The sequence below is a fragment of the Mus musculus genome, chromosome 7 (genome assembly GCF_000001635.26).
Source record: "Mus musculus strain C57BL/6J chromosome 7, GRCm38.p6 C57BL/6J".
Classification (NCBI taxonomy): Eukaryota; Metazoa; Chordata; class Mammalia; order Rodentia; family Muridae; genus Mus; species Mus musculus.
Window position 1 is genome coordinate 91,077,186 of NC_000073.6, and position 11,319 is coordinate 91,088,504.

Below are 11,319 nucleotides of genomic sequence, written 5' to 3' on the forward strand. Positions count from 1 at the left end.
GCAAGAAAAATCCCTCATGAGGTTTTAGTTAAATCCTGATATACTCAAGTTGACAATCAAGAATAGCTATCTTATGCATAGAATTTATAACAGAAGATTAATAATATTAGATATTTTACTTATGTTTATCCTCTGGTCCTAAAAATTAATTCCTATCTTGATTATGTATATACACAAAATGTGCTTTACTTCATTGTTTTTTTTATCCCAAGAGCTTTACAGAGCAAGTACTCTTATCCTGAATGTAGCCATGCCCTCTACATGAAGTTCAACGCTTCACATAATATATCAGGTGTTTGAGGTCAGACAAACTTGCATTTTCCTTTAAACAAAAATAATTTCTACCACATAGGGTTGTTGCAAGGATTAGACATAAGACTTAGAAAACTCTCAGCATGGCTTCTAGCACATAATGAGTCCTTGTAAATGGAATGGAGACATGCATTGTAAATAGGAGCATATTTCTTAAAGTGTCAGCTATTTCCTGTTAGCATATGTAAGGCTTAATACAGATGTGCTCTAGGCAATGATAAGAAAACCAGTAAGGTACATTCATCACCAAGGTGTCCTTCATGCCTTCCCTGCTCAAATGGAAATATAGAGATCATTTCTCCTAAGGTCCTTTAAATATGAGTTACAGTAAGGCAAAATCAAACTAGATTTAAAGTAAACTATTAAATATATAAAGAGCCAGGGCCCCATAGTCAGTATGCTCCATCCTTTCTTTTACAGGTATGGACTTTTATTATTTTTCACTTTAAAATATTCACGTGTATATCTAGCTTTAAAGGTTCAGTTTGCATATATGCACTTGTGTATGTTCACATATATTAGCTTGTGGGAGCTGTGTGCACATTACCAGTCAACATGAGTGAGCAAGCAGGAAACGAACTGATTGGCAAAAGAAGAAAGGAACCTGATTTGCTCACCTTGTATGCTCGGTGCTTACTGTAGTGCCGAGCAGAAGTGGCACATAGTAGGAACTCAACAAAAATCCATTAATGATGCTTTCAGGTCTCCAGGTATTTATAGTATATCTGCATATATTCATGAATATAATAAAGTCACTTCACCTTTCAGGAAGTCTATTTGTCATTCAAGATTTTTGTCACTGGATAAGAAGGAACAGGAGGTCTGTGCTACATCTGTTTCAAATGATCTTGTTTTACTTTTCTAGTAATGAGACTGAAATAACCATATTTGCTCTGACTAGGGCTTAGAAATAGGCAACACCCACAGGCAGCCCAAGATTGTTCTTTATTAATCTTCTTGGAATTAAAAGTTGTTAGAACAGAGGAAGAAATCAGTATGAAATCTTCCAGAGATCAAGCATATTCTTAGCTCAGTGCAGATGCTGCTAACTTTAAAATGCATAAGTGTGAGTGACAGCCAAGCAGGTTGTAGTCTAATTTGAGATCCATCTAAGTGTAAATAATCAGAATACATTAGCTGGAGGCATTTAGCAGAAGATTTCCTCAATATGTCCCCTTAAATATGACCTTTGAGGTAACAACAGAAATAAAAACAATAGTAACAAATTTAGCTAACGTGCACTACAAAGCAAACATCTGCTAGGATTTTTCTATATTCTGTATTATTTAAATTGTATAGCAATCGTACAATAGATTTCATTTTTTATGATTCACAGACAGAGCCATTGAAACTCAGAGAAAAAAATTATATAACTATCAAGGTCATGATATGTATATTATACCTTGCAAGTGTCTAGCTGGCTTATATTGGTGAGTTGAAGAGAAATGATCTCCACCACCTTGATATAGCCTTCTAGTTTAGGCATATTTGTCTCTGATTTTGTAGTCCCTTAGTCCAAGTTACCCTACTCTAAATATGCCACCCACAGGGAAATGCAATGCACTTATGTAAGCCAAAATGTTAAGTGATAAACTTTATATCTTCATTTGAGAATGGGACATTGTGATCAGAAATTTTAAGAATTTTTTTTCTGGACTGACTCAATCAAGTCCTGTCCCTTGATCTCTTTGGCCTTCCTGTCTACCTCCATGTTCTCCTATATAAAGATTTATCTTTGTACACACACAGTGGATTGTACAAAAGGAGGCAACAGTGAATTGTTTTCAAAGAAAAGAAGTCTGAAATCTATAGAGAACAGCCTACTATGTAGCAGAGAGAGAAAGGAAAGTGGAAACTAGCCTGCTCCGAAATGGAGAAGAATGTGCCCTGGGAACTCTTGCATCATCCTTCACTGGTGTCAGAAATGCTTGGAGGAAAAGACTATGATGCTTCAAGTCCCATCAATTGATGACTAAAGCCTGACTGGCCTCAGTGTCATGAGAGTAGGCAGTCTGTCGCTCCTGACTCTCCTGGCTGCAGCACTCAGGGGAAGCCGGGGAAGCACAGTAGAGCTGGCCATGCTGGCAAAGGAGTGGGTGAACCAGGCCCAGGGGTCTGAAAGCAGAAGAGCTAGCCCAGCCCCTCAGCCCCTCTCAGTCTGCAGCACTTGAGAGAGTAGGCCCTGAACCTCTAATGGGCACTATAGTAGAGCCAGCCTTGGAAGTGTGGATGCAGGTGAGCTCTGGGGCATGAGAGCAGCAAAGCTGACTCTGTCTCCTTCAGATGATGGCAGTGCTGGAGAGTTTATCCTGGTGGTACAGATAAGGGAGAACCAGCATGCTTACCAACTCAGCTCTCACCGAAGCCCAGATCCAGGACTTTGAGTTGGACCACCTCAAAATATATATCTATAGATCTATAGATCTACATCTATGCCCTCTGTGAAATGTTGGAGAACATGAAAAGGTTAATTCTGCTGATCTGAAACTGCAATATCATGTCACAAGGCAACAACAGGATAACCAGGAGGATACCCTATGAGGACCCAATATTGATGAAGTCACAGAAGCCAGAAACCTCGAACCAGACCAATGACCCATTGCAATAAACATTTGCTAGTAAAAATCTGTGAACAGGGAGATCTTTGGGACACATCGGGACACATTACAATTCTAGAATGAAATGTTTTCTATGCTTTGTTTTGTTTGGTTGTCTTATTTTAGTGTGTGTGTGTGTGTGTGTGTGTGTGTGCACCTTATTTGGGGGCAGAGGTAGCAAGTGGAGGGAGTATATGAGGGGATGGAGAGATGAGTGGAATGGGACTGGGGTGCGTGGTGTGAAATCAGAAAGAATCAATAAAAATGTTTAAAAAAGAAAAAGGAAAAACATTCTTATGGATAGAGTAGGGCCTTCTTCAGCCAACCTGACAGTTGACTTCAAGGATAGAGAGAAGAAGTTGGAACCTAATTCCCCACTTCACTTCCCATTGTCACTTATTACTTAACATCTCTTTGCTTGTTAATCCCTTTGTCTAATGAACAAATTTACTTAACATCGCAGTATCCATGCAATTTATTTTGAATAAAGATATTCTGTAGGAAAAGGCTATGTTGTTAATTATGCTAGGACAATAGATTAAAGCATAGCATTAACCCTAATAAACCAAAATTAACAGTCCTCTAACCCCAATGACCAGTTTCTGAAAACATTTATTAAGAATAAACAAAAATGATCTAATAGGTAGCAGCTGCTCCCTCGGGGGTTTTTATACAGAAAGAGATAGCCAGGATCAGTTTGATTTTTCAGGGACTCAAAAGGAGGTAGGGGAAAATAATTACATTCTATTGTGTTTTCTTTTGAGGTTATAACATAATTTCAACATTTCCCTTTTCCTGTTTCTCCCTTCAAATCCTCCCATATTCTATTTCTTCCCCTTTTTCAAATTCATAGCCTCTTTTCTTCATTAATTGTTATTACATGCATATATGTATATGTGTGTATATATGTATTCCTAATAAAACCTGCTTAGCCTATATAGTATTACTAGTATGTATGCTTTGGTGGCTGACCATTTGATAATTGATGTGCTTTTCCCTGAAGACCACGTCTCTTACTCTCAGCATCCCTTGGTTGATTATAGATTTTTTGTTTAGAATTGAGGCCTCATGGCCTTTTCCTCAGCCACTTTGGTATTTCTGTTGACATCATACTTTTTGAGCTCATGTTTTGGCAGCCATGTTGGTGAGACTTCATGAGTGTAGTATCTGACATTAATGGAGAGAAGTCCTAAGTGCTGTTCTGAGCCAAAGCGTCACTGGCCTGGGAAAGCCACAGTGGGCGGCTTAGAAGCCACCCTCCTATGGCTACTTTGAGGAGAGGGTAGCTCTTTCATGTCCTGATTGGGAGCAAAGGTCCAGACAGGGGAAGATAGATGATGTCATGCCCTTGCGTGAATCTTGCATTCACTGAGTCATTGCATTGAATCTTGGCTGCTTGTGGTTGCCTTCTACCCAGATTATGTTGCTAGATTACATGCAGTCTTGTCCACTTGAATATCTAGGTTCTTACATTGAATTAGTTACTTAATAGGACTTCCAGTTGGGTTTTCAGACCCTTTATCAGTTGTCTAAAATCATTTTTTTTACCATTTATAGGTAATTATGCTGTTTTATATCTCATGTGTCTTTTGTAATATTTTAACATTCATAAGAAATTACAAATTTTGCATCAAACTATAATTTTGAATATGCTCAATTTTACTTTGGGACTATTTCAAGAAATGAAAAAAACATCACAAAGGGTGATATATATATAAAATCTTAGATTGATTGCTCATTAGTGAAATGTTCTAAAGTAATCTGAAGCATTGCCACTAATAAATTTGTTGGTTTCATTTCCTGTCTGCTCCTAATTAACCACCCCAGGCTAGAATTAGAAAAAAATGGTTGATAGGTTTGAGAAGAAGGTAGCATTTGCTGAGCACATTTCCTTTTGATTTTCTGTGTGCATTTTAGCAGCTGAAGAGGAATGAGCACAATGACAAATATTAATTATGATCATAGTCTAGTTTTAAACTATAATGACTTAGACACTTAAGCAAAATTCATATGGAATTTGTATAAAGGGTCTTGATTTAAAAAAAATAAATAATAGGGGCTGGAGAAAGTTTTATAAAGGATCCCTAAAACTCTCTCCTGGGTCATTTTAAGTAAGTAATTCCCTTTGAGAACCTCAGCATTTAAATGTACAATAGTTGCAGGCCCTTGCTGAGAAGTCTGTGTTCAGTCGCGATCTGTGTGAGTATAGGTATGTGCCATCTTGACACCCATTGCACTTCTAAAACTCACCTATTAAGTATATCATAATTGTTACTTCTCAAAAAATATCCAGGACAAATGACTCACTGAGGGGCCTATTTAACATATCAAAGCTGGCCAGCTAGTCTGTCCTAGCATCAATCACTTGTATTGAGTCCTGGCTCCTTTCCTCACTTCTGACTAGCCCCAGCCATAAACTTCTCCTGCCAGTGATCTTTGTTTCTCTTTCCCCAGCTTCTCTTTCCTATATACCCTCAGCCATTTTGGCTACATGCTCTCTTGGTCTTTGGACCCCTTTTCTCTTCTCTTCTTGTCTCACTTCCCAGGCTCCACCCCTTCTATCATTTCTTATGGCCTGGTCTATTCTGCTTGCCATGTTCAGTCTGGACTCTTCCAAATGTTTTGGCTGTGCTTCCCCTCATATTTGCAATCTTTCTCTTCAACCATACCTAGGAGTAGTCATGTCCTCACTTTCACTTAAAAATATGATTGTTTTTTTTTTTTTTTTTATTCTAACCTAACTTTACATCCAGACCATGGTTTTTCATTCTCAGCATCACTTGCAGTTTGGACAGAGTAATTCCTTGTCATGGTCATGCACTCTTGAGCACAAAAGGAAGTTCAGAAATATTTCTGAGCTCTACCCATTCCCTGCCAATGTCAAACTGTCCCCTGAGTTTTATTAGTTAAAAAAATAAATGTTTCTAGACCTTCCCAGGTGTTTCCCAAGGAGCTAGAAGAATCATCAGGAGTTCAGAAAAAATCTGTTCCTACTAAAAAGAGATGCTGTATGGCTCTTTCGATTTATGCCTACTAAAAATCACATTGAGAAATATATGTCTAAAGACATAATGAGGAAGTGGCTTCGAAGGGATCAAGAATGCATCTGAGGAAAACATTTTGGTGGTTTCTTCAGCAAGCTTCTGGAGAATAGAGACAACATAGAATACATGTGATTGTCACAGATATGGCGAGAAGTTACAACTTCTAGAAATATTTGGAGAAAATATGACTCAGTAAGTCACCAATGTTTGTGTCTTAGTTGCTGTTCTATGACTGTGAGGAGATACCATGATAAATGCAGCTTATTGAAAAAGCATTTAATTAGTTTCTTGCTTACAATTTCAGAGAAGCCATCTAGAATGTGATATTGGAGAACGGATATTGGCTGGATGGCACGTCAACTGCCACTCCCATTGTAGTAGCTTGTGTGTGTTGTGGGGCTAGGGCAAGCTAGCTAGTGTGTTAAGGAGTTAATCACAGGAGGTGTTGGCTTTTAAGATAGGTTGGTGTGAGGATGATGGGAAGTGGTGGCGTAGTTCAGGTTATAAGCATTTTGGTGATGTTTATGAATGGTGATGGTGAAAATCAGATCATTTTTGAATGTTTTTGCTTTGATTTTGTTGTTGTTTTTTCTTTAAATTTTGGAGAGACCTCAATAAGTATACAGATATGCCTCAAACAGAGATAATACATAGACATGTTGGTCTGACGAATGGTGGAGGCATTAGACCTGCAGAAGGTATGTGGAGGTAAATGACTTCAGGTAGAATGATGTCTTTGTGACAGAGAAGGAAAAAGTTTGGGAGAAGAGTTTCCTGTTCTTGGTTTTAATTTATTTGGTGATAGACATTGAGGACTTTTTTTTTTTTAAATTTTCTCCATGAAGTCAAAGGCACTCACTTGCTAAGAGGGATGAGTGGAGAGAAAACTCCGGATTATGAGTCTGTAGAGGATTGGAAATTACCTTTGAAAAAGTAGGAAAGACCTTGTTCAAAAACTCCCATAAAATTTTCAGTTCTTTATCTGTAAGCTACTTGACAATCTATTATTTTGTGAAAGAATTCAAAAGATACCTTTATTTATTTATTTATTATTTTTTTGTGAAGGGAACTTTTTTAGTTGACACCTGTTCTCTGTTTTTGAAAAGCTTATTGTGAGATTAAGGGCATAAGTATGGGCGTAACAAGGAATGAGTGATGAGTACAGACAGTCATTGTTAAATGCTGAATATCAAAGGACACACAGTGCCTGTTCCAGGTGTGTAAGGAATCTGGAGCACTACTATGAGGGAAGGATGAGCTTTGATCTGGTCTTTAAGGGATGCTCAGGTTTTGAGTCAGAACTTCTCTGAAGCTTCCTCTACTCTCTTTTAGGTAAAGTATATCTAGTCCACTGTCCTTCAGCACCTATACCTCAAGGTAAGGGTCAGGATCCTTAGATAGTTCTTCTTATCCACAGAATAGGCTCCAAAGAAATACATAGAAATTCATAGGGCAGTATAGGGTCCTGAGGAATTGTGGTAAGGAATTTAAAGGGATTTTTGGTTCATGTGCTTACATTGGCTCCCATTTTCTCTCAGGTCCAGCCCTACCCCCTTTGAGATTCTTGAATGGTATTTGTTAAATTGTGAGGGCATGTTTTAGTTACAGTAGCCCTATAAGGCGATATTGCTGGAAGTTAGGAGTTGGAAAGCAGAGAAAGGCTGTGTGAGCAGGTTCTTGTTATAGAATGATCCTTCATCCTCTCCTTTCTGATATCTGGATGTCTGTTTGTATTAGAAATTTGAAAACAATCACAGAGAGGAAAACCAATCCTCTCCAGTATACTTTATACATAGCTGACCTTACACAAACTTGATGTTATTCAAAACATACATTTTTGTGTCAAATGGCATTTTACTGTCATATGTCATATGTTCATTATTTTGCTTAGTATTGACCAAGAGTTTACTCGAATTTAAAAATACTATGTGACTCCTCAGGGCCACTTATGATGTGTGAGAAGCTAGTTTATTCCACATGGCCATGTTATCTACACAGGCAGATGTTAGGCAGTGATTTAGTCTTCCTTTGCAATTTCCATCAAAACTAGCTAAATTTCAGCTTCTTCTCACTCTTTCTTTACATTATTTTATTTTGAAATTCTTTGTCAAAATAGGCTTTTATGAGGACTATTTTATTGTAGTTATGAATAGGACATTAAAATATTTATGTTTATAAGTAGAGACATATCTGAAATATCTTAGAATCACATTTTAGGTCCTAATTTTTTCTTTTTTTTTGAGAAATGTTCTCTGAGCTTGGGAATTGGAAAATTGGGTATTGGAATAAACCCATCACCCCTGTTTACATCTGAATGTCTTAGCTAAGCCCTGTGCCTGTTTTTTTCACTAGACATAGAGTCATAATACTACAATGTTAGTATGAAAAAGCTCCATGATAGTATCCAGAATCAAATTTTGCAGTAAAGCAGGAATACCCTAGCGTACCCTGCAGTGTGCACGGCAGACAGTTCATTACTTTGTAGTCTTCATAGTATATTAAATAATCAGAGCCTGTAAGTAATATAAAAACAATAACACAAATATAGATATATTTTCAGCTTACATTTAACATTTATATGGATTTTTTTAAGATAAGCGGATATCAAAGAGATTCCACTTTCCCTTGATACTTTAAGGTATTTGTAATACATTTCCCTTCCATTTTTAGAGATGCCTTACCAAAAACTTATAATATGCTTTGATGTGTTTTGTAGCATGTGAATTAGTTGTTATTATTAGCTAGAAAATTTCCAAAGAAGGTTCAAGAAAGTCCAGTGGCAGTGAGCCAGTTCTGGGTACATAAGAGGACTAGACTTCTTGAGATCCCTTAAAAACCAGCTTAGAAATCTTACACAAATGCTGGGTCATTACGCAGCTCACAAACAGTGTTCCAGGGACACAGAATCCTGTTAGAGTTTGAAGGCATCGCCTTATTTATCTCCTTCTCTCTGTCATTCTAGCCTTCTTTACACTACAAAGTGCCCGTGATTAAACTGACTATGCTCCAGGTAGGAAGGCAGAAAGTTGCAAGCTTCATTATTTTCACTCTTACATTATTGTGAGGTTGGTTTGTTCTCTTTATTTGGCAGAGGAATACTCTGTAGCAGAGAAGGGTTATGTAACCAGCACAAGGTCACACAGTTGTGAAATGATAGAAAATGGATTTTAACCCAGGTTTGTTTTGTTTCCTTTTTGTGACTGGAAGCCCGAGGCCTAATTTCAAGACAAGAAAGTGTTGTGTCTACATGACCCCTTACTCAACAGGGTTGAGCTTCCACTCAGAATTATTTATTTCATTGGTACCAGGAGTCAGACAATGACATAACATAATAGAGAATTCAAATTTTAATGAGTAATAGTGAAGTTTCATAAAAATTGATTATATACTGCCCCTCACATAAGCGTTTGTGTAGGATATTTTGCTGTTAGAACATCAGTGTTATGTAGCTGTGACATACCATGTATCTTACAAACCTGAGGTACTTACTACCTGTTCCTTTAGTGAATGGCTTTGCTGATGAACAGTAGTCTAAGGCAGTAATATTAACTTTATCTCAACTTTGCAGCCAAAGAGGAAACTTTATAAGATACTGAAACCTAGGTCCTTCCCCAGAAAATTTAATCTGTTTGATTTGGATTATAACCCAGTGGCTATTTAGCATTCATACTTATCTGATCAGGTTTATTGTAACAAAACAAAACAAAACAAAACAAAACAAAAAGTTCAACTTACAAAGATATAACTAAATGCAAAACAGAACTTGGGAGCCCATCATCCTAATTTTACAGATAAGAAAAATGATGCCAACCAATATGAATTGCTTATAAATATTAATAAACGATGCCACTATTGTCATATTTTAACAAACTATACTCTCATATTGCCTTACCTTTTCTTTCTTTTACAAATCTATGTTATTTTTATGAGTCATTTTAGTTTTAACTGTGTATGTGTATGTGTGTGTGTCTGTGGGTCTGTATGTGCACGCCTGTACAAATCTGTATACAGATGTCCACAGAGGCCAGAAGAGGCCATTAGATCCCGTTAGGTTGAGGTTACAATTGGTTATCAACTCCCCTACCTGCAATGATGGTTCTGGGAATCAAACTCAGGTTCCTTTCAAGACAACAAAAACTCTGAAACGCTGAGGTATCTCTCTAGTTCCTAAGTTATGTTTCAAAGAATTTTTAAAGTTTCAAGCCAGGGGCTGGAGAGATAGTTCAATTAGTAAAGACTTACAGTGAAAGAACGGGGATTTAAGGTCAGATCACCAGTACCCATAGGGGGGTTAAAAAAAAATCATGAATGCTAGTATTGCTTTTAAGTGTCCTCAGGGGCCAGCCAGCATACCCAAACTGTAGGGTGCCAGACTCTTTGAGAGAACAAACTTCCGAAAAAATAGGGTACAGAAAGTTTGAGAAATATCCCTGACACTGACATCTGACATTTACATACATACACATATACATGTAGAGCTGTCTTCCCATCTCTGTGTTGGCCCCCATGTGAACATGTATTCTCAATACCACATGATATACAGAGACCTGGGTTGATTTTTTTTTTAAAAAATGTTATTAGTTCTTTAAATTTTATTCAATGTGTTTAGATCATATTCTTAGAGGTTAAATCATTACATTGAAAGGAATCAACAATTAAAAAAACATTTTCTAATTTTTATGCTTTTCCTTAAATAAGAGTTGGAGCATTTTTAATATATTTGTAGTCACTTTTGAATTATTATTTTATCATTTGCTTTGTAAAATCCACTTTATTTATTTATTTATTTATTTATTTATTTATTTATTTATTTGTGATTTGTGAAAGGTCCTTTAAGGAATTTCCAATCAAATATGCTGCAGATATTTTTCTATTTTTATTTACTATTGTACATTCTTTGCCAAAGCAGATGGTTTATATTTTTTATAGTATAATTATCTTTCCAAGGGTAACATCTGTCCCCTCTTCAATCTTATATAAATCAAAAACTATATTTTCTTTGAATATATTTGCAGTTTCATTTTTTAACTAATTGACTCAACTAGGTTTTTGCTGACATGATTCATTTTTAATATTCTCAACCACATTATGAGCTACACATTATTCTGTTTTTCAAATGGCCAACAGTTTGACATGGATGATATTTTTCTGAGATTACTTACTTGTAGTATTGAAATATAGATTTGCTCTACTCCCTTCAAAACTCTGTAGCCAGTTAGAATTTTCTTTTACAATAGTAAATATTGCTCTTATTGTGGATATACTACTAGAATGTAGTGTTTGACTAAGAATAGAGAACACATTTTTGATATCAGACTTACTGTGTGAGGGTGAGTTGGGGTATGGGTGGCATGCTATGGTATGTG

The 11,319-nt window shown here is 36.6% G+C and overlaps 1 protein-coding gene across 9 annotated transcripts in view; it reads left to right on the top strand.

Annotated features, from left to right (window-relative positions):
* Dlg2 (discs large MAGUK scaffold protein 2) overlaps positions 1-11,319 on the top strand; it is a 1,973,059-nt gene that overhangs the window by 600,998 nt on the left and 1,360,742 nt on the right. The window lies entirely within an intron of this gene.